Source organism: Ranitomeya variabilis, chromosome 2, assembly GCF_051348905.1.
Source record: "Ranitomeya variabilis isolate aRanVar5 chromosome 2, aRanVar5.hap1, whole genome shotgun sequence".
Classification (NCBI taxonomy): domain Eukaryota; kingdom Metazoa; phylum Chordata; class Amphibia; order Anura; family Dendrobatidae; genus Ranitomeya; species Ranitomeya variabilis.
The window spans coordinates 444,882,235-444,909,433 of NC_135233.1; the positions used below are offsets into that span (position 1 = coordinate 444,882,235).

The following is a 27,199-nucleotide window of genomic DNA, read 5'->3' on the forward strand; positions in this document are numbered from 1 at the left end:
AGCTGGGACAGCAATAAACAAAGTAGCAGAGCTGGAATAAAGCTGTAGCAGAGTTGGAATAGAGCTAACTAAATCAGCAGAACTGGAACAATGGTGTCTGATGTAGGAGATCCGGGACCATAATGACTGATGTAGCAGAGCTGGGACATTAAACACTGATGGAGCATGGCTGTGACATTAAAGACTGATTTAGCAGAGCTGGGACAGCAAGGAACAAAGAAAGAGAATTGGAACAGCGCTAATTGTAGCAGGAGAACTGGAACAGTGATGACAGATGAAGCAGAGCTGGGATAGCTGTGTCTGATGTTCGGACCCTGAAATGTGTCCACAGTGCGTCAGTCTGAATAATCCTGAGGACTGGTTCCTCGGATCTGATAGATACAGCCCCATGACTGACGCTTACAGGCTGAGATAATAATGTATATGAATGTATATCCTGTAATGTTATTTGTAGGGAGTAAAACAATAGTGATTTGGCTGCGGTGATGTCTCCCTTCCGATAATTACATACTGTGCAGAGCGCAGGATCCCACAATACAATAAATACAATAAATCTGATATTCAGGATTTGCATCAGAACAATTTCCATCTCATGCAGGCGGATCCGAGAACTTGACAAGACGCCAACAAAGCAAATCAACAGTGAATTTCATGGTTTTCTGCTGGCTCTAAACTTTTCCCTTTTACTCGAGGGAGCCAGAGCTGTAATTACAGTATTGTCTGTCCGCTCGCTAATGATACGCACTTGTCATAATAGATATAATTGCTACAAAGTGAACACAATCATTAGTCATTATTCATTTTTATCAGATCACAGAAATAAAATTAGGACTTGGTGCCAAACGCAGAATTCCTTGACTGCCTTAAATCTATCATTGCAAAGATAGTGGATGAATGCCGTGGAAAGAACATTGTGGAGAAATAGCAGCTGGGATGAGTCTCGTGGTGCTGTCGGGGATGTCAGGCAGGCAATGGGCAAGCAATGGGCAGGCAATAGGTAGGCAATGGGCAGGCAATAGGTAAGCAATTGGCAGGCAACAGGTAAGCAATTGGCAGGCAATGGACAAGCAATGGGCAGGCCATAGGCAAGCAATGGACAGGTAATGGGCAAGCAATGGGAAGGTAATGGGCAGGCAATGGGCAAGCAGTGGGTAGAAAATGGGCAGGCAATGGGGAAAGCAAATGGTCACCCTGCTAATAAGAGAGTATGGGACCATTTCTAAAATGGCAATGCACAGACTGATGACTGTCCATGGTTCACATCTGACCCTAACCAAAGTCATGGGAAAGGGGACTGCTGTCAGATCGGCCTCTCTAGATCCTGTTCTGGCTTATCCTGCGACCGCTGCAGGCAATCAGTGACCCAAGCAGTGGCACATCGGTCATGACTGCAGACAGTGCTAGCTACTGCCAGAAGAGCATGGGAAGAGGAGCAGAGGCGGATAGGTAATATGACTTTATTGTATCATTTTAGGGCATCCTGCATGGTTTAGAGGTGGAAAACCCATTCACTATTTGGTGTATACATCAATATACAGTTATCGCCCTCTGGTGGTGGCAGTCGGCAGCAGGTTTATATAATTCATCAGAATGGTGCACCGCTTGTGTGTGAGCTGGAGTATATTTAGTGCAGCTCTCAGAACTAAAGGTTTATTCCCCCCCAAAAATCAAAATTATCGCCATCTGACCATTGGGATCCCCAGTGCACCCCGGAATGGGGCACTATGCAGCCTTCTTTCTATTCATTGCTTATGGGATGGATGGAAATAGCCGAGCCAATCACATTGACATTGAATTGAGCGGAAGTCACAAACAGAGGTGTATCTAGCCTTTCCTGCACCCGGGGCAAAGGATCAGATCGGCGTCCCCCCCTCCCCAACCTCCCCCCCCAACCTCCCCCATTTGAACCTTGACTCTATTGAAACATACTGTCCAGATTTGTGCCCCTATACTATCCAGATTTGTACCCCCTATGGGGGCACAAATCTGGATAGTATGGGGGCACAAATCTGGACAGTATGGGGGCACAAATCTGGACAGTATGGGGGCACAAATCTGGACAGTATGGGGGCACAAATCTGGACAGTATGGGGGCACAAATCTGGACAGTATGGGGGCACAAATCTGGACAGTATGGGGGCACAAATCTGGACAGTATGGGGGCACAGATCTGGACAGTATGGGGGCACAAATCTGGACAGTATGGGGGCACAAATCTGGACAGTATGGGGGCACAAATCTGGACAGTATGGGGGCACAAATCTGGACAGTATGGGGGCACAAATCTGGACATATGGGGTACAAATCTGGACATATGGGGGCACAAATCTGAACTGTATGGGGGCACAAATCTGGACAGTATGGGGGCACAGATCTGGACATTATGGGGGCACAGATCTGGACAGTATGGGCCATAATGTCCAGATTTGTGCCCCCATAATGTCCAGATTTGTGCCCCCATACTGTCCTGATTTGTGCCCCCATACTGTCCTGATTTGTGCCCCCATACTGTCCTGATTTGTGCCCCCATACTGTCCTGATTTGTTGTGCCCCCTTAATGTCCTGATTTCTGAAACCCATCTGCATCCCCCGTCATATCATGATATGTTCATTGTTCCCTCAGACAAGTCTTTCATCCAGCTGAGCTGCCTGCCCCCCTGGCTAAGGCTTTGCCTTCGCTTCACAGTCGTCAGACTCACAACAGTGAGTCTGACACATACCCATTTTGCAGCGTTGTTGCCCCTGCCCTGGCGGCTGCTCCCTCCCCCTATCATGCATGCAGGCAGGCTCTTCGGTGACTCGGTCGGCCGGTGTCTTCAAAGTTCAGACTTCAGCTCTATTACCCGTTCCCCGCGGCCGCGGTCTGGAGCACCTACCACCGGCAGTGAAGACATCACCGTCCAACCACGCAACACACAGTGAATGACACACCCGACGAGCCGAACACCGGTGCTGCGGCGCAACGACGAACGAAGCAGCAGCGGCAGCCTGTCACACGCTCAGTGACGTCAGCCGCTGCTGGCGCTTCCCTGATGCGGAAGTGCCAGCGGCGGTCAGCGCCTCTCAGCGGTTGTCAGGGGTGCAGGCGCTGGCTTAAACTGAGAAGGAAGGGACTCCTCTTCTTGTCTCACAAGGCAAGCCGAACTGGAACTGGGTACTAGCGACGCGCAGGGAAGCAGCAGCACTTTCTCTGAGCCGGCTGTCAATTTGACAGCCGGCTCAGAGAACGAACGGGATTTTCTCACTGTGGGGGCGGCAGAATGCCGCCGAGGAGCCTAGCTTGGACCGCCGCAATATCAGGCGGCCCCGCTGGCGCCCCCCTGTCGGCTGCGCCCGGGGCACATGCCCCGGCTGCCCCCCCCTGGATACGCCACTGGTCACAAATGCGCAAAATCCAGGACAGGGGATGCAGCAGTCAGAATCCCAGCGATCAGCACGTTATCCCCATTTTACAGATGAGGGGATAACATGATTTTTGGGGTAATGATCCTTTAACTTTATTATCTTTGCATTATAGGTAATTATAGGAATCGGATTATGAGAAATGATAAACTGTGATTTTCCAGGATTGTTGCTAATGCTTTGCAGAGTGGGGGATGACTGCAGATTAATATTAATCAAAAATATTCACAGGACCTTCGTCCAAAAGCCACATTGGTAGCCTGCGGTCACCAAATGAGAGCACTGGGGACCTCCTGGGATCCGATTTTCTTGGAGGTGCCGAGAAAAAAAGGTTTCTCCGTCTTCTTCATTATGTCCGTCTGTGACAATCGGATTGCACTCGGATGTTGTCTAAATGTGGTCTGATTTTTTTTATGGACCCATAGACTTGAATGGGCGAGTGGCATCCGATTCTCAGAGGTAAATTGTTAATGCTGTGATTTTTTTCCCTCGATCCGTGGAAAAAATCAGACATGGGCACAGCCCCATAGAGTAAGGCTAGTTTCACACTAGCGTTTAGCCGGGCTGCAGAGGGATGTGGACTTCCTCTGTGAAGCTCCGCCCACTACCGCGCCTCTTCATTCAGCTCCGCCTACGGCTGCATGCGGTGTGCGCACCCTATCTTTAACATTGGGTATGCAGGCCATGCCGCTGTATGCGGATGCCGCCGCATGCGTCGTTTTGACGGTGCGGCATCTGCACGAAATTGCAACTTGTTGCGTTCGGCGCAGGTCGTCGCACCATCAAAACGACGCATGCAGCGGCATCCGCATACAGCGGCATGGCCTGCATACCCAATGTTAAAGATAGGGTGCACACGCCGCATGCAGCTGTAGGCGGAGCTGAATGAAGAGGCACGGCAGTGGGCAGAGCTTCACGGAGGAAGTCCGCATCCCTCCGCAGCCCGGCTAAACGCTAGTGTGAAATTAACCTTACAAGTGATTTCCTTGAAACCCATGAATTGCACTTATCCAATTTATAGGGTTGTGTGCACGAGCCCTAATTATTACATCACTAATGACTCTTCTAATTAGTGAGGCCCGCAGCATCATAACATTGTGGAGTGATGCACACACGACGTTGTAGCAGTCTACTAAGAAGAGACGGCGGGGATGGTGCAGGAGTAGGAGTAGATCTCATATATAGGTTATGGTACATCCCCTTATAGTGCAATCAGCTGGGGCAGGACCTCCCTAAAGCAGCATTAAGGCTACAAGGCGACTTTGGCCACGACACAGGCTGCTCTGCCAGTGATTGCGGTATGCTCCATCGCAGCAAAATGCAAATGATTGGGGTCTCAATTTGACCCCCAAGAAACCATGAGTAGGAACCAGTTGTATTTTTTGCTTGTCTTGGTCACAGTCCTTCGCAATATGTCTCATTCACTTGCATTGTGCTATGATGTAGCATTCTGCAATCTTTGGCAATACAACCTGTGTCGCAGCCAAAGTCTGTGTGTACCTCCATCCCTGGCATATATATGTTTTGTTTTTTTTAAAAGTGTTCCCATTTATCTAATGGCATTCGTAAAAGGGTATTCCAGGATTAGACAAAAAACATGGCTGCCTCCTTTCAAAACAGCACCACCCCTGTGTACAGGCTGTGCGTGGTATTACAAGTCAGCTCCATGGAGAGTTCCAACATCGGACTCATTTTTGCAGAAGTGTTGGCCTGTTTTTGGAGAAAAGTAGCCAATCTTCGACATCCCCTTTAAATTGGAAACATTTTTTGGAACCTCTGAGGAGCATTTCTAATGCTCATAGCCCTTTAAATCTAAAAAAATAAATAAATAAAATGCAACCCAACATCTGTCACCAATTTATCTCCAGGTCTTCCTGTGAGCTTTAATGCATTGATTTTATGGCTTTGTTCTATAAAATGTGAGCGTTTTTGTTTTTTCTCGCTCCTTCCCCTCACTCCACATACAGTGACATTGTTTGACAAGTAAATCCTGGTCGGATTCTTTTCTTTAACCAACACTGAAAACTAATGGTAATTTTCCCCCACAGCTGTTCTGTCTTTATTAAAAAGGATTACACAAATGTGGCGCTACATCTGGCGCCGCCGGAACGACGTTTCAAAAACCGCTTTTGGCATTGTAGAGCGACGTAATGGAGCCGTTTCCCTGCGTGAGGGGGCACTTATCTCTGCCTGTAATTACATCAGTTTTGATTGACAAGGAAACTAGTAAATGAAGATGCAGAAGAGCATTCATTATCTCAGCCGCCATCATGTAATTGTGGAGTGACAGTATATGTCTCCAGCAAACGTTGGCCATGATAATATATCCTATTGTTGTTTGCTTCATTCTCCCACACTGGGCTTTTATCAAGGAATAGGAAGCATTAGTTCTAGAAGTAGCCGTAATATCAACAGCATTATTCCTAGCAGCCCCGGGGGAACTAATCATGAAATAGCAACAGGGCTCACGCACTTCATGTGTCTGTTCGGTTTCTTTGTCATAAAGTGCAAATAACAGATGTCAATTTTTATAGGAAATAACAGTATTATAATTAATACGCATGTAAAAATACAGGGTCGAAGTAGAAAAAAGTAATAAAGAAACATACACATATATTGATGCCAGTAAACACTAAACTACTACAAGTATAACTGCTATCATACTGCTCCCATGTACAAGAATAGATCTACTATAATACTGTCCCTATGTACAAGAATATAACTACTATAATACTGCCCCTATGTACAAGAACATAACTACTATAATACTTCCCCTATTTACAAGAATATAACTACTATAATACTGCCCCTATGTGCAAGAATATAACTACCGTACTATAATAGAATAGGCTTAAAGTGCATTAAAATCAAACGCGTTTCAACGGTCGTGCCGCCTTACTCATTGTGACTCACAATGAGTACGGCGGCACGACCGTTGAAACGCGTTTGATTTTAATGCACTTTAAGCCTGTGACTGTCACTGGTAGGAATCACCCATTTTTGTGTCTATGGATATGAAGATGGACTTTGGATTTATGTGCTTTTAACAAAAATGGAATAAAAGGTATTTTTTATGGACATCACCCACGCTGGACTTCTGCTTTTCCTACTATAATACTGCTCCTATGTACAAGAATATAACTACTATAATACTTCCCCTATTTACAAGAATATAACTACTATAATACTGCCCCTATGTACAAGAACATAACTACTATAATACTTCCCTATTTACAAGAATATAACTACTATAATACTGCTCCTATGTACAAGAATAGATCTACTATCATACTGTCCCTATGTACAAGAATATAACTACTATAATACTGCCCCTATGTACAAGAATATAACTACTATAATACTTCCCCTATTTACAAGAATATAACTATTATAATACGGCCCCCATGTACAAGAATGTAACTACTATAATACTTCCCCTATTTACAAGAATCCAAGCTCTTTCCACCTCCTGTCGCCTCCAGCTCAAAAATATCTCCAGAATCCTTCCTTTCCTCAACCGTCAAACTACTAAAATGCTTGTGCATGCCCTCATCATCTCCCGCTTTGACTACTGCAACATCCTTTTCTGTGGCCTCCCTGCTAACACCCTTGCACCTCTACAGTCCATCCTTAACTTTGCTGCCCGACTAATTTATCTCTCTCCTCGCTACTCCTCCGCTTTCCCCCTCTGCAAATCTCTTCACTGGCTCCCATTCCCTCAGTGTATCCAGTTCAAATTACTAATACTGACCTATAAAGCCATCCATAACCTGTCTCCTCCATATATCTCTGATCTAATCTCCCGATATCTTCCCTCACGTAATCTCCGGTCCTCCCAAGACCTCCTTCTCTACTCCGCACTTATTCTCTCCTCATCCAATCGCCTCCAAGACTTCTCCCGAATATCCCCCATCCTCTGGAATTCTTTGCCCCAACACGTCCGACTATCAACCACATTCGGATCCTTCAGACGGAACCTGAAAACCCATCTCTTCAGGAAAGCCTACAGCCTGCACTGACCGCGCTGCCTCCTCACCACTACCAAAGCTACCGCCTCACCAACACCGGAGCTCCTGCAACCCTCAACCTACTGTCTCCTTCCCTATAATCCTGTAGAATGTAAGCCCACAAGGGCAGGGTCCTCGCCCCTCTGTATCAGTCTGTCATTGTCAGGGTATGTGCAGACGTTGCGGATTTCTTGCAGAAATTTCCTGAAGAAAACCGGAAATTTTCTGCAAGAAATCCGCATTTTTTTTTTGCGTTTTTTTTCAGTTTTTTTCGTGTTTTTTTAGCATTCTGCAAGCGTAATTAGCTTGCAGAATGCTAAAGTTTTCCAAGCGATCTGTAGCATCGCTTGGAAAACTGACTGACAGGTTGGTCACACTTGTCAAACATAGCGTTTGACAAGTGTGACCAACTTTTTACTATAGATGCAGCTTATGCAGCATCTATAGTAAAAGATAGAATGTTTAAAAATAATAAAAAAAATAAAAAAATGCTTATACTCACCCAGACATCTCCTCACCGGCATCCGGCTCCTCTTCCTATAGCTGGTCTGTGCGCACAGGACCTTCCGTGACGTCACGGTCACGTGAGCGGTCACATGACCGCTCACGACCAATCACAGGACAGTGACGTCATCGGCAGGTCTTTCACCGCACACCAGCTACAGGAACCGAAGCGACAGCGTGCAGTGGAGGCGGGAAGACATCGAGGGTGAGTATAGGACTGTTTTTTATTTTAATTCTTATTTTTTGACCACTTATATGGTGCCCAGTCCGTGTAGGAGAGTCTCCTCTCCTCCACCCTGGGTACCAACCGCACATAATCTGCTTACTTCCCGCATCGTGGGCACAGCCCCGTGCGGGAAGTAAGCAGATCAATGGACCCCTAGGTGTGCGGAATCCCCTGCAATTCCGCATTTTAATGAACATGTTGCTTTTTTTTCCGCGATGCGATTTTTTCGCGGAAAAAAAGGCTACATTTGCACAAAAAATGCGGAATACACTTAAAATAATAGGAGGCATATGTAAGCGTTTTTTTCGCGTTTTTATCACGTTTTTATAGCGAAAAAACGCAAAAAAACGCGAAAAATACTTAACGTGTGCACATGGCCTCAGTTTGTTTACTGTAAGTGATATCTGTAACTTGTATGTAACCCATTCTCATGTACACCATGGAATCAATGGTGCTATATAAATAAATAATAATAAATAATAATAATACTGTCCCTATGTACAAGAATAAAACCACTATAGTACTGCCCCTATATACAGGAATATAACTACTGTAATACTGCCCCCTATGTACAAGAATATAACTACTATAATACTGCCCCCTATGTACAAGAATATAATTACTATAATACTGCCCCCTATGTACAAGAATATAACTACTATAATACTGCCCCCTATGTACAAGAATATAACTACTATAATACTGCCCCCTATGTACAAGAATATAACTACTATAATAATACCCCTATGTATAAGAATATAACTACTATAATACTGCCCCCTATGTACAAGAATATAACTACTATAATACTGTTCCTATGTACAAGAATATAACTACTATAATACTGCCCCCTATGTACAAGAATATAACTACTATAATACTGCCCCCTATGTGCAAGAATATATCTACTATAATACTGCCCCCTATGTACTAGAATATAACTACTATAATACTGCTCCTATATACAAGAATATAACTACTATAATACTGCTCCTATGTACAGGAATATAACTACTATAATACTGCCCCCTAAGTGCTAGAATATAACTACTATAATACTGCTCCTATATACAAGAATTTAACTACTATAATACTGCTCCTATGTACAAGAATATAACTGCTATAATACTGCCCCTCTGAACAAGAATATAACTACTATAATACTGCCCCTTTGTACAAGAATATAACTACTATAATACTGCCCCTATGTACAAGAATATAACTACTATAATACTGCCCCTTTGTACAAGAATATAACTACTATAATACTGCCCCTATGTACAAGAATATAACTACTATAATACTGCCCCTATGTACAAGAATATAACTACTATAATACTGCCCCTATGTGCAAGAATATAACTACTATAATACTGCCCCCTATGTACAAGAATATAACTACTATAATCAGGATTGGACTAGCCCATAGGGTAACAAGGGAATTCCTCGGTGGGCCTCTGTGCAGATCTGTGCCCCCAACCCTCCTGTATGGGCAGTACTTGGATATTTCACTTGCTTCACTCAGCATCTTATCATTCATTAACCAAACTACATAGGTAATTATTAGATACAGATATAGGTAAATTTGTGAACTAGGGTAGTATCAAATTTGTATGCAGGTGAAAAGTGCTCCCCACAAAGTTAATGTTGCTGGTGGACCCTTGGCAGCACAGTCCGACACTGACTATAATACTGCCTCTATGTAGGGATAAGCGAACCTGAACTGTAAAGTACATGGTTAGTATAGAATAACTAGTGTCTGTTAGGCTGTGTGCACACGTTCCTGAGTTTTCGCTATAAAAACGCTTAAAAAACGCATACATACAGTTAAGTCCATATATATTTGGACAGAGACAACATTTTTCTAATTTTGGTTATAGACATTACCACAATGAATTTTAAGCAAAACAATTCAGATGCAGTTGAAGTTCAGACTTTCAGCTTTCATTTGAGGGTATCCACATAAAATTGGATGAAGGGTTTAGGAGTTTCAGCTCCTTAAAGGGAACCTGTCACCCCCCCCCAGTCGTTTCAAACTAAAAGAGCCACCTTGTGCAGCAGTAATGCTGCATTCTGACAAGGTGGCTCTTTTAGTTCTGGGTGCTGTAACTTGAGAAATAATCAGTTTTATAATTTGTCTGAAATACCTGCTCCTCAGTCAAGTGGGCCGGCGTTTCCCCCCTGCTTCAGACAGCACACAGCTGTCACTCACATCTTCTTGGCGCCACCTCCTCCTCACCGCTGTTTTCAAAAGTAGCCGGCGCCTGCGCTCTTATCCCCTGCCTGGTGCAGGCGCAGTGAACGCTGGCCGTCTTTCCTCATATGCAGTCCAACTGACTGTGCCTGCGCGGCCGCCCTGCCTGTGAATCCCAGCCCCACAATGTGAATAAATCATAAGTCACTGCGGGGCTGGGAATCACAAGCAGGGCGGCCGCGCAGGCGCAGTCAGTTGGACTGCATATGAGGAAAGACGGCCAGCGTTCACTGCGCCTGCACCAGGCAGGGGATAAGAGCGCAGGCGCCGGCTACTTTTGAAAACAGCGGTGAGGAGGAGGCGGCGCCAAGAAGATGTGAGTGACAGCTGTGTGCTGTCTGAAGCAGGGGGGAAACGCCGGCCCACTTGACTGAGGAGCAGGTACTTCAGACAAATTTTAAAACTGATTATTTCTCAAGTTACAGCACCCAGAACTAAAAGAGCCACCTTGTCAGAATGCAGCATTACTGCTGCACAAGGTGGCTCTTTTAGTTTGAAACGACTGGGGGGGGTGACAGGTTCCCTTTAACATGTGCCACCCTGTTTTTAAAGGGACCAAAAGTAATTGGACAATTGATTCCAAGGCTATTTCATGGACAGATGTGGGCAATCCCTTCGTTACGTCATTCTCAATTAAGCAGATAAAAGGCTTGGAGTTGATTTGAGGTGTGGTGCTTGCATTTGGAAGGTTTTGCTGTGAAGTAAACATGAAGTCAAAGGAGCTCCATGCAGGTGAAACAAGCCATCCTTAAGCTGCGAAAACAGAAAAAACCCATCCGAGAAATTGCTACAGTATTAGGAGTGGCAAAATCTACAGTTTAGTACATCCTGAGAAAGAAAGAAAGCACTGGTGAACTCATCAATGCAAAAAGACCTGGGCGCCCACGGAAGACAACAGTGGTGGATGATTGCAGAATAATCTCCATGGTGAAGAGAAACCCCTTCACAACAGCCAACCAAGTGACCAACACTCTCCAGGAGGTCGGCGTATCAATATCCAAATCTATCATAAAGAGAAGACTGCATGAAAGTAAATACAGAGGGTTCACTGCACGGTGCAAGCCACTCATAAGCATCAAGAAGAAAAAGGCTAGACTGGACTTTGCTAAAAAACATCTAAAAAAGCCAGCACAGTTCTGGAAGAGCATTCTTTGGACAGATGAAACCAAGATCAACCTCTACAAGAATGATGGAAAGAGAAAAGTATGGCAAAGGGGTGGTACAGCTCATGATCCAAAGCATACCACATCATCTGTAAAACACGGCGGATGCAGTGTGATGGCTTGGGCATGCATGGCTGCCAGTGGCACTGGGTCACTAGTGTTTATTGATGATGTGACACAGGACAGAAGCAGCCGAATGAATTCTGAGGTATTCAGAGACATACTGTGTGCTCAGATCCAGCCAAATGCCGCAAAACTGATTGGTCGTCGTTTCATACTACAGATGGACAATGACCCAAAACATAAAGCCAAAGCAACCCAGGAGTTTATTAAAGCAAAGAAGTGGAATATTCTTGAATGGCCAAGTCAGTCACCTGACCTCAACCCAATAGAGCATGCATTTCACTTGTTAAAGCCTAAGCTTCAGACAGAAAGGCCCACAAACCAACAGCAACCGAAAACCACCGCAGTGAAGGCCTGGCAGAGCATCAAAAAGGAGGAAACACAGCGTCTGGTGATGTCCATGACTTCAGGCAGTCATTGCCAACAAAGGGTTTTCAACCAAGTACTAAAAATGAACATTTTATTTAAAATTATTTAATCTGTCCAATTACTTTTGGTCCCTTTAAAAACAGGGTGGCACGTGTTAAGGAGCTGAAACTCCTAAACCCTTCGTCCAATTTTAATGTGGATACCCTCAAATGAAAGCTGAAAGTCTGAACTTCAACTGCATCTGAATTGTTTTGTTTAAAATTCATTGTGGTAATGTCTATAACTAAAATTAGAAAAATATAAAAAAGTTTAATAAAAACATTATTGAAAAAAAAAAAAAAAAAAAAAGAAAAATATTGTCTCTGACCGGATATATATGGACTTAACTGTATACATCCCATCATTTATAATGCATTCCGCAATTTTTGTGCATATGCTTTTTTTCGAGGAAAAAAACGCATTGCAGAAAAAAAACGCAGCATGTTCATTAATTGTTGCGGATTTGTTGTGGATTTCCCACTATATTATTGCATCCCAGAACCTCCGGAAAAAAAACGCAAAAAAAAGCGAGAAAAACGAAACGCGAAAAAAACGCATGCAGATTTCTTGCAGAAAATGACCGGTTTTGTTCAGGAAATTTCTGCAAGAAATCCCGACGTGTGCGCATAGCCTTACTGTACGTTCTGTACGCCCGGGTTACTGTTTGGGTTCGGCAGCCTAATAAAGCTTGTTGGCTGAGCTGCAGCCTTTCAATCAACAAGCTTTCAGGTTATGGGAAGACTTCATCTCAGCCGTGCCAAGTAATACCATGTGACCCGACCTGACAATGAAAAATAAATAAATAATTTAGAAAAAGATGTGCGGTCACCCCTATTTTTATAAACAGCCAAGGGAAAGCAGACAGCTGTGAGCTGATCTTATTATGCTAGGTAGGGCAAATATCTATGGACCTTCCCAGCATATTAATATATGCCTCCAACTGTCTGCTTTGCCTTCGCTGGTTACTAAAAATGGAGGACCCTAAATAAAATGATGTGGGTTCCCCCCCTATTTTTAAGAATCGGCTAAGGGAAAACATACAGCTAGAGATCTGATATTAATAGGCTGGGAAGGTCTATGGATATTGGCCTCTTCCCAGCCTATTAAGACCAGCCCTCAGCTACCCCAGAAATTGTGCAACCATTAGATGTGGGATATTCTGGGATTGTGGGCTTGATGTCAGCTGTGTAATGTCCGCTGACATCAAGCTCATTGGTTAGTATTGGAGAGGCGTCTATGAGACACCCCCATTACTAACCCAGTAAGTAAAAAGAGGAAAAAGGACAGAAAAAAAATAATCCACACCGGTCTGATGTAATTTAAATGGAGGTCCCATGACAGTCCCTGTCTTCTTCATCCAGTGTATGGAGCTCCATTCAGAGAACAAATCTCTATACACTGGAGAAGCAGCCACTGCTGGGTCTCACGCTGCGCTCTGCAAGACCTGGCCACTGTGGCAAGCGTTGACGTCCGTAAGGTTACCTCAGTTCACAGGTGCCAGTCCTCACGTGACCAGTGCAAGATCCAGAATGATGAGCGGTGTCCTCCATTTGGATCACAGCAGACTGGTGTTGGTTATTTTTTTTAATAAATAGATGAAAGTGGGAAATTGTTGGGGAGTGTTTTTTTTTTTTTTAAATACAGGACTTTTGTGTCCATGTGTTGATTTATTTTGACTACGGGGTTAGTAATAGGGGTGCTGCTGACATTAACCCCACAATCCCCGTATCATGATTTCCAATGCACCAGGGTAATTGGGAAGAGCCTATGCTAAGAGTCAGAATTGGCATATCTAATGGAGCACCATTTCTGGGGCAGCTGAGGGCTGGGGTTATTAGTGTGCGAGGGGGCCAATATCCATGGCTCTTCCCAGCCTATTAATATCAGCCTTCAACTGTCTGCTTTGCCATAGCTGGTTATTAAAAATAGGGGTGAACCCACGTCATTTTTTTAGGGTCATCCCATTTTTAATAACCAGCAAAGGCAAAGCAGACAGCTGGGGACATATATTAATAGACTGAGAAGGTCGATAGATATCGGTCCCTTCCCAGCATAATAAGACTACCTCACAGTTATTTGCTTTCCTTGGATGGTTATTAAAAATAAGAGGGACTCGAAGCAGTTTTTTTGTTCATTTACTTATTTATTCATTAACAAGTACAATAAAATACACACGCAAGGCACTGTTCCACTCCTCCACTTGGAACTCCACCTCCTGGTTCAATATTATTTTTTGTTGTCTGTTATTTTAACTAATTTTCCTATACACATTTGTTTGCAGGGCAATTGTCCTGCTCTTAACCCCATTTTGCCACCTTTTGTAGCCTCTAGCCCTTGCGGCGACCATTTTACAGCACCAAAGTTCGGGTCCCCATTGCCTTATGTAGGGTCGGGCCCAAGGTCAAGTTCAGGTTCCTGAACCGAACTTTGGACTTTCACGGCTCATCTCATCCCTACTTCTATGTACAAGAATGTAGCTACTATAATACTTTCCTGAAATATAATGCATATTATTGCGGTACGCTTGTACTATTTTGTCCCGTCTTAGGAGGTGTCCATAGTGCTGCTATCTTCATTAAGTTGCAATACTAATCGCACTCTCTTGGTGCTGCCGTACATCATTTTCTAGACTAGTTTACATGCTGATGAACAGCAATACAGTCATTCCTTCATTGACAAACCTGTGAAGAACTAATGAACACTGAATATGCATGGAGGCTGAGCACTTAGGAGAATATTATAGGTTAGCGCCCGGCGCGCAGCGATGTCTCGCTCAGTGATGAGTTCTGTATGATGGGATTGATTTGCAGCTTCATTTTAGGAGAGTGGCCATTTCATTGTGTTGTATGCGCTGGATTTGTAAATGATTTCTCATTTCTCGAGAATTGCATCCAATACAAGATAAATCTTCCTTCCATCTTTATGTCTCGCTGGATAATTTAAGAATAATAATCTGGGAACATTTTGGTCGGATGGGAGGTTAGCGGTAAGTTTAAGACCATTCATTTTCTCCATGAATTTGGAGGCCGTTTAATTGACCCTTTGACATTCATTTTATTGCCACTTCTTGTCGGTAGGAATTCTCAAAGCATGGCGCTCATGTATACTCGTATTATGGCTTTACATTACAGAGGAAAATTCATGCAGAACAGAATTGCTTTTAGCGCAAATGAGTGTAAAGCGCGGCCACTAATCTGGAGCATTGACATAGTTTATCACCGTAAAGGTGGGCCGTCAGGTCATGTGGCAAACAGGAGGACTGATTTCAGCGCCATCCATTATTATAAGAAGTAATTCAATATTGCAATGTGGCTGCTTTTCAAAAAACAGCGCCACTGTTCTCTACAGGTTATGGGTGGGATTGCAGCTGAGCATAATTCCCCTCAATGAATCGGGGCTACAATACCAGACACAACCGGCAAGGTTTCTGGAAGAGTCCCGGAAAAACACCTTTACTAAATTTGTGTCACCGTAATGGTGGTATGTGTCTTTAAAGAGGATGTTTTACTATATATTATTCATTTTAAACTGTATTTCTCACTAAAAAGGTTTCTTCTGATATAGGCTTCTGAAGTTCAGGCTGCCCAATATATACATTTTCCCATCCACCAAGGGAGCGGAAACAGAGATTCTTCTCTGGGTTTTTTTTCTTTTTCCCTTCTATGATGCTGCCCAATCGTTAGCAGGCAGGATCAGGGAGGATGGGGAAAAGGAAACACCCCAGAGAAGGTCAGAACAGATATTTTCACTGTGATCTGCTTAGTCTTAACCACACTGAGAACTCCTCACTTCCAGTGTCAGACTGGTTGGACGGGACACTGGAGTATTCTCCGGTGGACCCCCACGCAGGACATAGAGTGGGCCCACCGGTAACTGCGCTTCAACTGAATGTGCGTTCTTAGAGACCAGCAGAGATGGACTCCTCTCACCTCTGGAGTCATGCAGGTCCCACTTTTCTGGATGAGAAAAGGACCGATTTTTTTTGTATACCCAGCCGGAGTTAGCATAACATGGGACAATTAATAATTTTCTGGGGTGACACTTTAAGAAGGGAATGCCCTATAATGTGTGTGGTGTTCGGTATCAGAGACCATGGACTCCAGCCGTTACTATCCAGATACATTGTTTCCTGCTCTGCAGAATGTAATAGACATTCATCTGTGTTTGGTTATTGTAACAGTCTTCATCCGATTCTCCTCTTCATTTATCTAGGACGCCTTCGATACACTCAGAATATACTGGGAAAAGTACATTATCCCGTATCTAATGCTTCATCCATCAACGTCTCGGGTATCCATCCTACAGCAGCCGCATATAACCGATATTTATTTCCAATCCTACAAGCGCATTCTGGGAAATTTATCTGCGTTATGTCGCTCTTTAGCTGGCGGTAAGTTATTACACGTGTCTCGGTGGTGCACATCATGTACAGATATCCGGGGATTAAATAATGTAAATTAATATCAGCGGCCTGTGATTTCTGCATTTCTTTCTCATAAGAGATTCAGGGATATAAATTGAGAGTCAGGAACAGAATTTCCAACAGGGAAATGTATCTACTAATGCAGGGATATTGCTTCACCTGTGCGGCTCCATTTACTGTACATTTAAAGGGAATGTGTCATCTGAAAATAACCTATTGTTTTGGTGTTACATTAATTTTTTTAAAAAATATGACCGATTTTCTCTCTCTCTCTCTCTCTATATATATCTATATATTACAATTTTTTTTATAAAAAAAATATAGTAATCTTGCAATTTTCAAACTGGCCACTGAGGCTTTTTTTGTACTCCTACATTATGTATTTTTAGTGTTTTCAGCAGTTTCCTTATCATTAGAGGCAGGATTATAAAAACTGGTAACACTGTTATACACAAATGATTACACAGGATCACAGCTCACCTTCTCCTCCCTTCACTATGACCTTTGCACACGCACATTAGATGCCTCAGTACAAATGATAGGGCGGAGTCTGTTCATTGCTACTAATGTTCATGTGTTGCTCTCATCCCAGCTCTCATCCCAGAGGACCCAGCTCATCCATGTACTGGTGGACACAGCTAGAAAAGGGCCCTCGTGCAAAAACAATATATGGGCTCTGGCAGATCGGCTCAGTCAGCTGCTCTTAGAGGTAGACATAGGAACGCTGTCTCTTTAAATTTTTCACTGGTTTATTTAGGTACACCATAAGAGGAAACACCTCCACTATTCTATTTTAGATTAGGACTGCCAATATGTAAGGATCCTTGACGCGGGTTGGCAGCTTAAATATTGTGGCCATAATATCGACCAATACCTTGCATACAGTTAGGTCCATATATATTTGGACAGAGACAACATTTTTCTTATTTTGGTTATAGACATTACCACAATGAATTTTAAACAAAACAATTCAGATGCAGTTGAAGTTCAGACTTTCAGCTTTCATTTGAGGGTATCCACATTAAAATTGGATGAAGGGTTTAGAAGTTTCAGCTTCTTAACATGTGCCACCCTGTTTTTAAAGGGACCAAAAGTAATTGGACAGATTCAATAATTTTAAATAAAAAGTTTATTTTTAGTGCTTGGTTGAAAACCCTTTGTTGGCAATGACTGCCTGAAGTCTTGAACTCATGGACATCACCAGACGCTGTGTTTCCTCCTTTTTGATGCTCTTCCAGGCCTTCACTGCAGTGGTTTTCAGTTGCTGTTTGTTTGTGGGCCTTTCTGTCTGAAGTTTAGTCTTTAACAAGTGAAATGCTGCTCAATTGGGTTGAGATCAGGTAACTGACTTGGCCATTCAGGAATATTCCACTTCTTTGCTTTAATAAACTCCTGGGTTGCTTTGGCTTTATGTTTTGGGTCATTGTCCATCTGTAGTATGAAACGACGACCAATCAGTTTGGCTGCATTTGGCTGGATCTGAGCACACAGTATGGCGGCTCTGAATACCTCAGAATTCATTCGGCTGCTTCTGTCCTGTGTCACATCATCAATAAACACTAGTGACCCAGTGCCACTGGCAGCCATGCATGCCCAAGCCATCACACTGCATCCGCCGTGTTTTACAGATGATGTGGTATGCTTTGGATCATGAGCTGTACCACGCCTTCGCCATACTTTTCTCTTTCCATCATTCTGGTAGAGGTTGATCTTGGTTTCATCTGTCCAAAGAATGTTCTTCCAGAACTGTGCTGGCTTTTTTAGATGTTTTTTAGCAAAGTCCAGTCTAGCCTTTTTATTCTTGACACTTATGAGTGGCTTGCACCGTGCAGTGAACCCCCTGTATTTACTTTCATGCAGTCTTCTCTTTATGATAGATTTGGATATTGATACGCCGACCTCCTGGAGAGTGTTGTTCACTTAGTTGGCTGTTGTGAAGGGGTTTCTCTTCACCATGGAGATTATTCTGCGATCATCCACCACTGTTGTCTTCCGTGGGCGCCCAGGTCTTTTTGCATTGATGAGTTCACCAGTGCTTTCTTTCTTTCTCAGGATGTACCAAGCTGTAGATCTTGCCACTCCTAATACTGTAGCAATTTCTCGGATGGGTTTTTTCTGTTTTCGCAGCTTAAGGATGGCTTGTTTCACCTGCATGGAGAGCTCCTTTGACCGCATGTTTACTTCACAGCAAAACCTTCCAAATGCAAGCACCACACCTCAAATCAACTCCAGGCCTTTTATCTGCTTAATTGAGAATTACATAACGAAGGGATTGCCCACACCTGTCCATGAAATAGCCTTGGAGTCAATTGTCCAATTACTTTTGGTCCCTTTAAAAACAGGGTGGCACATGTTAAGGAGCTGAAACTCCTAAACCCTTCATCCAATTTTAATGTGGATACCCTCAAATGAAAGCTGAAAGTCTGAACTTCAACTGCATCTGAATTGTTTTGTTTAAAATTCATTGTGGCAATGTCTATAACCAAAATTAGAAAAATGTTGTCTCTGTCCAAATATATATGGACCTAACTGTACATTGTTATGTTTTTGGTGCACTGTATATTTTTCTTGGGTGCAGCTGGGCCCTAGATGGCTCTGTACACTGTGGCCTCTGTTCACACAGGATGCATCATGGTGAGCCCGCTACATGGCGTCATTAATAGGCTCTGAGCCATATACTTTGCATTCCTGTGTGAACATGCAACATGTGAACAGATTATTTGTTTGCATAGGTGCACCAAGCGGTCAATTCCTGATTGTAGGGTGGCTGCATTATCGGTATTATTGCACCTGTGTATTTGCCATCTTAACTTGGGTCCGCTGTACCTTGGTTAGTGCAATTGTTGGAGGCCTTGAACAGGTAAGCATCTCTGCCTGTATACTGGTTTATTTAGGTACAGCATAAACCAGGGCAGGGTTAGCAACACAAACAAGGCCTTTCTGGCCTGCCGGGAAAACAAAAACATGTTACTGCGGGGATCCGCCAGCTCAGGAAAAAAATAGAAAAAAAGGTTCAACTTTCCTTATCTTCACACACAGCTCTGAAGCTCACATCTCCAGGCACACCCAACACTGAATGAGCCAGAAGGCTGACTATTTACCTTCTGGACTGGACCCTGGGGTGGAGATATGGTGAACAACCTCCCACCCACTTTTCTGCTGTTCATTAAACCTACCCCTTAACATGGCCAATTAACCCCTCTTGTGCTGGAGCATTTTTCTAGGTTCATATCACTAAAGCTAATAACCTCAGTGATACATATCTCCCCTCCAGTACTTTGCCAGTGACTTTTGTCACAGGGCCTTTTAAAGTCCAATAGCTCCTCATAATGCACAATTCCTGTTTTAGTAGAGGAAATGGGCTCAATTACCTTTTCGCCCACAAGTTGCATCAATAATATGTCCACTCTTGCAACCGTGTATTACCAAGGATCACATGATAGCTTAAAACATGGGTTTTTTAAGCCGGGTCCCTGGTGGTCAACTGATTTCCAAGCAAGGTTTAGTATTAAAGGAGCTGTCATAGTAAGAAAAAAAACTTTTAATGGAACTCTAGGGGTCGAAGGAGGTGTACTTAAGGTGCCAGTACTTAGAAAAATAAACACTAGGAGTTCTGCAGAATGAGCCATCTATCTTTCCTGAATCTCCCCATGACAGATGAATTAGGCAAAAGAAGCATCAGGCATGTTGATTTTGAACATGTCTGATCCTTTTCTTGTAGATAAAGTGTCACCATGAAGCCGCCTGCTCCTTTATTCCTGTTGAGAGTACATTGCGCTTTCAGCAGAATGGGGATCGGCAAGAAAAGCTGTTGGTTGACTGCTATTAAAGGGGTATGGGCACTTATACGTCTGGACTGATCAGCGCCAGAATCTATTACTCAATCCTGTCCCTGTACTCAAGTCCAATGTCTACAATCATCGATCTGCTACTGTTGCGCCTGCCTATCTTGGCTCAGGCAGCGTTGTCTCTCCATTCGCTTTACTGTAAGCTGTAAAACATGACGGAGAATTGCCTGTTCACCCTCTAGGCATCAGCAATATTTCTATTTACGTTTAAAAAGATAAATAACTTTTTGTTACATTTTTCATTTATTGTTTTTTTTCTATTTGGAATACTGAGAAAAGGAGAAAATACATTGATCTCTGTCACTGAAGAAGACAACTGGAGCGGACATCAATGATTTGGCTGAATTTCATTTTCATATATTTAGATTGAGCAGCTGCGTCAGAAGCGAAGCTCCGACCTTCAGATAACGTGGATGATACTAAAGAAGCAAATCAATTCAGATACTGAAAATCCAAGGCTTTCATCCACGTCCTTGCTGGAAGAAATGATCAAAAACTCCTCTTTATAAAGGGGCCATGTTTCTCCAGCAGCTTTTCAATGATAAGGGCATTTATGTTGTGCAGAATAAGCAATATGACCCCCACATCCTCATAGGAAGTCATGTCAGCGACTCAGCCAGCCTACAGGCTTATCCCGGACCTCGAGTGTAGCCAACATGTAACACTGATAAGTGCAAATCCAACTCCTATTATTCTGCACAATACCTCTAATCCAGCAATGTATGCAGCTCGCTCCTGCCGGCCTCGAAGGGGAAAGTCATTTATGTTTTTTTAATAATCCCCCTTCCTCCCAAAAGTGAGATACTTGACATTCAGCCAACTCTATACATTAGGATTAAGTCTCAAATAAGACATATTGGTTATTCCTCGCAGGTTCTCCGAACGCCTATGAATTATTAATCAGGTGACGAGGCAACGATTTCATGAATTAGAAGGTGGCAAATTTTAAGGCTGCGGAGGCAAAAAGAATCAAAGAGTGTCGGAAACTAGGATTGGACTCAAAGGATACCTTCATTATTGCCTTTGTGTCTAATTTTTGCCATTTTTCACTCATTTTTAATTTGCGTCTTATTCTTCTTTTAACATGGTTTTGCACTGCGTTTTTTTTTTTAAGTTTGTCATTGTGTGATTCATCAATTGCGACGTTTTTGAAAAGTTAAAATTTTTGAGCAAATTTGTTCCAGCCCTCTTGCCCTGCGGTGATTTTACATACAGAATGCACATTTTTAGAATGGATGACTTTTTGCTTGAAAAAAAAAAAGTTGCCAAAATATAGGAAATTTTTTATGCCATTTGAAAGAATTGCAAAAAAATGCAGCAAATACAGCGGGACAAAAGAAAAAAAAAAGTGACTTAAAAAAAATGCAAATGATGAATCAAGTCCATCTAGTTCAATGCAACACAATGATTTGTGGATCGAAGTGGGGCCCACCGATGCACGCGCCGATTTCAGCTGGATGGGCTTCCGAGGAAACATAATCAGCTGAAGTGTATTGGTGCGCAGGGATCCACCGGCTCTCTCACTGGATTATACGCCTCTGGACAATCACAGACCAGCAGCTGACACTGGCGAGTCAGTCATGAGTGACGTCTTGAGCTGCTTGTGCCGGTGTAACAGGCCAGATTATACCCCCAGGCCAGACTATACCCGGGGTTAAAGTGGCCTAGGCTAGATTATACCCCGGGTATACTTTGGCCTAGGCCAAACTATACCCCGGGGTATAAAATAGCCTAGGCCAAAGTATACCCCTCCAGGCCAGATTATACCCCCCAGGGTAAGCTGAGGGAAAGCTGCTCATTCTTCTAGGTCACAGCTCCCCCTCCCATCGGGCACTGCTCCTTTTCAAGCTCCTCCACCTCTGGTGACGCCAGGGATCTCCCTTTCTAAGCCCCACCCCCTCCCTATAGTCACATGTGACATGAAATCTTCAGCCCTGCTCGTGCCAGCTCGTTGTCTTGGCGCCTTGGATATGCTTGGAAAAGGGCTTTGTATACCTAGGGGGCACTGACGAGCACTGAGGGGTGGGTGGGGAACCCCTTTACTGGTTGCTATGGGATATAGCATGATCACTCTATCCTAGCAACACCTTGGATACGCTTGGAAAAGGGGTTTATCTATCTTGGGGGCACCATTGCAGCACTGCGGGTGGGTGGGGAAACCTTTTACTGGTTGCTATGGGATTTTACATGATCACTCTATCCTAGCAACGCCTTGAATACGCTTGAAAAAGGGGTTTATCTACCTTGGGGGCACTCTCGCAGCACTTAAGGATAGGTGGTTAACCCCTTAGGTGGTTGCTATGGGATTTTACATGACCACTTTATCCTAGCAACGGCTTGTATACGCTTGGAAAAGGGGTTTATCTACCTTGGGGGCACCCTTGCAGCACTGTGGGGAAGCCGGGGAACCCTTTTACTGGTTGCTATGGGATTTTACATGACCAATTTATCCTAGCAACGCCTTGTATACGCTTGGAAAAGGGGTTAATCTACCTTGGGGGCACCCTCACAGCACTGCGGGGTGGGTGGGGAACCCTTTTACTGGTTGCTATGGGATTTTACATGGCCATTCTATCCTAGCAACGCCTTGGATACGCTTAAAAAATGGGTTTATCTACCATGGGGGCACCCTCGCAGCACTGCGGGGAAGCCGGGGAACCCTTTTACTGAGGAAGGAAACAGCACAAAAATTCAAAAGCTGACTTAGGCCATAGTATACCCCCGGGGGATAAACTTTATACCAGGGGGTATAAAATAGTTTTTATAGTATTTCTCTAGGCCATAATGTTATCACTTCACTGTTTTTCTCACCCTATTGCTTATTTGTTGAAAAGTGTGCAGATCTGAACTGACAGTAGATGGCGCTGTCCTGTCAGTGCATAGTTAATGATAACTTGTTTTGTATGTTCTCTATGACACCTCTCTGCTCTCTATGACACCAAATCTTTTCCAATTTTGACAACCATGGAAGATCAATTGTATGACCAGCTTTTGAGATTCTACACTGCAACAGAACAAAGGTACCCTCAGTATACCTACGATCTACCTCCTGAGAAACGTGCAAATGCCAAGTCCCAGTTTAGACAAACAGCAAAGCCATATCGAGCCCAAGGAGGAATTGTTTATCATAGGGAAAAGGAGGTTCTTACTAAAAGTCGACTGCCAAATATCCTGAAGGCCTGTCATGACAACCCAATATCTGGGGGCCATTTTGGCAGAGATAAAACTTTAGCCAAAATCTCTGACCGGTTTTACTGGAAGGGAATGAAAAATGACGTTCACCAGTATGTGAAAGCCTGTCAAAAATGTTTTGTTATAAATCCCAAAATCACAAAGGAAGCTCCACCACTCAACAGTATATCAGTGCCTGGAAAAGTATGGAGCTTAGTTGGGATTGATATGATTGGCCCTCTTCAGGAAACATCAAATGGCAACAAATATATAGTTGCTGCCACTGATCATTTCTCCAAATGGACTGAAGCAACAGCTGTCCCAGATAAGAGTGCCAAGTCAGTGGCAAATTTTTTGTACTCCGTTATCTGTCGCCTTGGCTGTATGGAGACTCTGATTAGCGACCAGGGACGAGAGTTTGTAAACTCGATCATTGACAACCTGATGGAACATTTTCAAACAGATCACCGTATTTCATCTGCATACCACCCACAAACAAATGGCCAGCGGGAACGTGATAATCGGACACTTAAAGAAGCTCTTAGTAAGCTTGTCAATGACCAAGGAAACAACTGGGATCAATTCATCCCTGGTGTTCTGTTTGCCTATCACACATCTGTGCATGCTTCAACCAAGGTTACTCCATTTGAGGTCATGTATGGACGGAAGGCCAAGCTTCCCATGGACCTTAATCCCTCAAAAGATGATACGGTGGATCCCATGCCCATTTCAGATCATGCCACCCCTGATGTGCTAAATACACTGTCAAGCATTCTTAAAAAGCTGCACTCAGACGTCAGTACCAACATCCACTCTGCTCAAGAACACCAGAAGTGTGCCTTTGATCGCCGACACAAAAGCAACAAAGAAATCACTGCTGGTACCATAGTTTATATCAAGAATCAGCGCCGTATTCAACGCATAGGTTCAAAGATGGAACCACGCTGGATTGGACCTTATTTAGTTGTGGAATCCTTGACCAAGGGACGAGTAAAACTTAAGAACAACAAAACTGGCAAGATATTAAGCAACACATACCACACCAGCAACCTAAAGATTTACCAGGATAAAGAGGCTTCTCCACCATCCGATGATGATTATTCCAGTGACTCTGCCACACAGAAAAATAAGCAAACTAAGGCTTTCAACCTACTACCAAGTTCAAGAAGGAAGTATCTTAGCACCACTCTTGGCCTTACGTTTAGTAAGGTTGTATACTGTGGATGCAGACGAGACCTTGAACAACCACGGCGTACATATAAAACCAAAGGTGATGGAAACTGCTTCTTCCGGGCCATCAGCTACATCTTGACAGGAACAGAGGACAACCATTCCCTTCTCAGAGATAAAGTCATCCACCATATGAAAACTGACTTGACAAAAAAACTACAGGACTACTTGAACCAAAATGTGAATGAATATGTGAACATCTCTGGAATCTCTCGTGATGGAGTCTGGGCAACTGATGCAGAGATCATGACCACGGCGAATCTGTTGAGTTGCGACATAATAATCTACACAAACGTCGGTGACTCCATGGATTGGTTGACATATCCTGCAAGCTTCAATCTGCAGTCAACAACTGAACATGCACTGTATCTTGAAAATAAGCACGATCATTTCAATGTTGTTATCAGTGTTTAGCTTTAAACGTTAATTTGGTAGCAAGGACATGCTAGACTAAATGTCATAATACACAGAATGACTGTTGGGCGATTTGTTGCCCCAGATAATTGCATTGCATGATAAGTGACTTATAGCTAATGAGAAATTATTGCCCCCCCTCCCACCGCTAGGTGGTGCTGGCTCTGCTTCTACAAGCTCCAACGGCACTAGCCAGGTGCCGCTCTCCTCTATGGCGCCTGGCTGTGACGTCGGCGCATGGAGAGGCAGCGCCACCTAGCGGCAGGAGGGGGACCCCGTCTACCAGGAGACGGGCAGCGGCGGTTAGCGAGGGGGGGTAATCGGGCAGCCCCCCTAAGGTAACTATAAAATGGGGGGGTATTTGTAATGCATATGCATTACAAATACCCCCCTTTACAACTACTTTTGCCATGGGCAAAAGTTTTGTATAGTGGGAGGTACTCTTTAAGAATTGTCAGTTTGGTTTCTCAATAAAATGTTGAAGCATTAAGTAATTCTTGTGTATATCACTCAATGCAAATGATTTCATTGGGGTATAATATGAGCTGAGAGGTATAAATTGGGCTAGGCAACTTTAACCCCAGATTAGTTACATAATCTGGCCTGGAGGGGTATAGTTTGGCCTAGGCTATTTTACACCCCGGGGTATAGTTTGGCCTAGGCCAGTTTATGCCCGGGTATACTCTGGCATAGACCAAATTATACCCGGGGTTAATCTGGGACAGGGTTACTTTGGCCTGTTACACCGAGGAACCCTTTTACTGGTTGCTATGGGATTTTACATGACCACTTTATCCTAGCAATGCCTTGTATATGCTTGGAAAAGGGGTTTACCTTGGGGGCACCCTGCTTGCTATAGGGTTTTACATGGTGTAAGTACCTTAGATTGATCATTTGAAATCGCTTAGCAACCAGGAAAAGAGTTCCCCAGCCTCCATGCAATGCTGCGACAGTGCCCCCAAGGTAGATAAGCCCCTTTTCCAAGCGTATCCAAGGCGTTGCTAGGATAAAGTGGCCATGTAAAATCCCATAGCAACCAGTAAAAGGGTTCCCCGGCTTCCCCGCAGTGCTGTGAGGGTGCCCCCAAGGTAGATAAACCCCTTTTCCAACCGTATCCAGGGCGTTGCTAGGATAAAGTGGCCATGTAAAATCCCATAGCAACCAGTAAAAGGGATCCCCACCCACCCCGCAGTGCTGTGAGGGTGCCCCCAAGGTAGATTAACCCCTTTTCCAAGCGTATACAAGGCGTTGCTAGGATAAATTGGTCATGTAAAATCCCATAGCAACCAGTAAAAGGGTTCCCCGGCTTCCCCGCAGTGCTGTGAGGGTGCCCCCCAAGGTAGATAAACCCCTTTTCCAACCGTATCCAGGGCGTTGCTAGGATAAAGTGGCCATGTAAAATCCCATAGCAACCAGTAAAAGGCTATAGTCTGGCCTGAGGGTATAGTGTGGCCTGTTATAGTTTGGCCTAGGCTGTTTTACATCCTTAGGTATAGTTTGGCCTAGGCCAAAATATACCCAGGGTTAAATGTAGCCTAGGCCACTTTAACCCTGGGGGGTATAATGTGGCCTGGAGGGGTATAGTTTGGCCTAGGCTATTTTACACCCCGGGGTATAGTTTGGCCTAGGCCATTTTATGCCTGGGTATAGTTTGGCCTAGGCCAGTTTATACCCCGGGGTATACTCTGGCCTAGGCCAAATTATACCCGGGGTTAATCTGGGACGGGGTTACTTTGGCCTGTTACACCGGCACACTGAAGTCAACAACCGGCTACAGGTGAGCCCTCCTCACATCGAAGGAGCGGAGAAAGGTGAGAATTTTTTTTACTATATTGGAAAAGGGTGGATGAAAATTATACCAGGAAGAGGCCCAGGATGGAGGACATTACACCAGATTGGGGCCGAAGATGAGGGTTATTATATTAGGAAGAGGCCCACAATGGCGGACATCATTATAGGATGGGAAGCATAGTACCAGGAAAGAACCCAGGATAGGGATCATTATACAGGGATGGGAGACATTATA

The 27,199-nt window shown here is 44.0% G+C and overlaps 1 long non-coding RNA gene across 2 annotated transcripts in view; it reads left to right on the forward strand.

Moving 5' to 3' along the window:
- Nucleotides 1-16,304: 16,304 nt before the first annotated feature.
- LOC143806546 (uncharacterized) overlaps nt 16,305-27,199 on the forward strand; it is a 119,891-nt gene continuing 108,996 nt past the window's right edge. For both annotated transcript variants that reach the window (XR_013221505.1, XR_013221504.1), the window contains exon 1: nt 16,305-16,477. This is a non-coding gene — a long non-coding RNA (uncharacterized LOC143806546). The remainder of the gene's footprint in view (nt 16,478-27,199) is intronic.